This window comes from Oryx dammah, unplaced genomic scaffold (assembly GCF_014754425.2).
Source record: "Oryx dammah isolate SB20612 unplaced genomic scaffold, SCBI_Odam_1.1 HiC_scaffold_22, whole genome shotgun sequence".
Lineage (NCBI taxonomy): Eukaryota > Metazoa > Chordata > Mammalia > Artiodactyla > Bovidae > Oryx > Oryx dammah.
The window spans coordinates 57,668,470-57,670,156 of record NW_024070206.1 but is presented as its reverse complement, the minus strand read 5'-3'; the positions used below and the strand labels follow the sequence as shown (position 1 = coordinate 57,670,156).

The following is a 1,687-nucleotide window of genomic DNA, read 5'->3' as shown; positions in this document are numbered from 1 at the left end:
CCCTGCTGAGCAGCCCGGCGGGGGGAAGCGCCGATCGCGGGCGGGGGGCGCGCGATCGCGGCCTCGGCGCTGACAGCCAGCCCGGCGGGGAGAGCCCAGCGCGGGCTGCGGGCGTGTGTCGGGGGCGTCGGGGCGGCGCCGGGAGGGACCGACGAGCCGGGAGGGGCGGAGGCGGGGGGAGGGGGGCGGAGGCAGAGCGAAGGGCCGCGGCGGGGCGCTCAGCGCCCATCCGCCCGCGCCCCAGCCCGCGGGCCCCCGCCCCCGGGCCCCGCGCTGACGCCGGACGGCCCCCGCCCCCACGCCCCCCGCCCCGGCCGGGGGGTAGCTCACCTGTTTGCCGGCGGGGCCGCTCCCGCTCGCCCCTCTGACTGACTCCTCCGGCTCACCGTCTTCCCTCTGGGAGGAAGGGGCGGGACTTCCGGCTTCGGCGCTCCCCACTTCCGGCGGCTCCCAGGACGACTCGTTCGGGGAAGGGGCGCCGGGCGTCTTGGCCAGAACCCCGGATCTTGGAACCGGGTCTAGTGAAGGCTACATCGAGTTCTCCCTCCCTGTCCCGACGGGCCGGAGGGCCTGTATACCTCCTGTGTTCAGTCTGGTGCCTCCTGCCGGTAGTCACTGGGCTGTGGAACAGGAAGTCCCGCCCCCTCCCCAAGTGAGGAAAACAGAAAAATCGGAGAGGTCAGCTGCAAACCAGGGAAGATGCGGGTCACTCTGGGTGGACGGCTGGCGGCGTCCGACCCGGAGGGCAAGGCGAGGTTTGCGGGGCTCCCCAAGCGGATTCCTGCCGGACGGTCCGCCGCCCTCCCGACCCCGTGCCCACCAGTCCACCCCCGCTCGCCCGCCTTCGCGGATCCCCGGGGAGGCCGCCGTCCTGGGCCCGAGTGGGCCGAGCGGAGCCTTGCGCTGGTCTTGTGGGGACAGGGTCTCTCTGCCGCGCCGGGCGCGTGCGCGGCTCCAGGGACTCAGGAGGACCTGACAAGCGCCTCAAAAAAAGGGATCCTCGGAGCCACGGGCCGAATTCCGATACTAACAGGGAGGCAGAGACGCCAAAGGTGGTTGTTGGCCGGTTTGGCAAGAGAAACCGAAGACACCTCGGGCGTTGAAGACGTCCCCGCCGAACCGTTTTTATAAACGTGAAGGGCACAGCGCAAGAAGGGTTAGGAAGCCAGGCACGACGGAGCCTAGTAGCCACCGACCCCTCCTGCCCCTTTCCGGGGGACTTCGGGAGACCTGAAGCTTACAGCTTTTCTCAGGAGACGCAGAAGTCCGGAGAGAGGACCGCAGCTTGAAAAGTCTGCAGAGAGGAGCGGGCCGCTGTGCCACCCCGCTTAGGGTCAGTGTAAAGACAGAGCTTGCTAAGGAGTTTTGACTTTATCTCGAAGATGTAGGGAGGGGAATTTCCTAAATAATCAGCTTTGTATGATTTTTAAGTAAGTGGAGTTTTTCCAGAATAGTATTACAATGATAGGCTTATCTCAACCTGGTGGATCAGATAGATGGTAAAGAATCTGCTTGCAGTATGGGAGATGCAAGTTCGATCTCTGGGTGGGGAAGATCCCCTGGAGAAGGGAATGGCAACCCACTCCAGTATTCTTGCCTGGAGAAGCCCATGGACAGAGGAGCCTGGCGGGCTACAGCCCCAAAGAGGGAGACACAACTGAGGGACTAACATTTTAACTTCTCAACC

The 1,687-nt window shown here is 65.3% G+C and overlaps 1 protein-coding gene across 1 annotated transcript in view; it reads right to left on the bottom strand.

Annotated features, from left to right (window-relative positions):
* Positions 1-402, bottom strand: part of ZNF407 (zinc finger protein 407) — a 382,383-nt gene extending 381,981 nt beyond the window's left edge. Inside the window, exon 1 of the mRNA XM_040264363.1 lies at positions 331-402. The gene's annotated coding sequence lies outside the window, so the exon portion shown is untranslated. The remainder of the gene's footprint in view (positions 1-330) is intronic.
* Between the last annotated feature and the right edge of the window lie 1,285 nt (positions 403-1,687).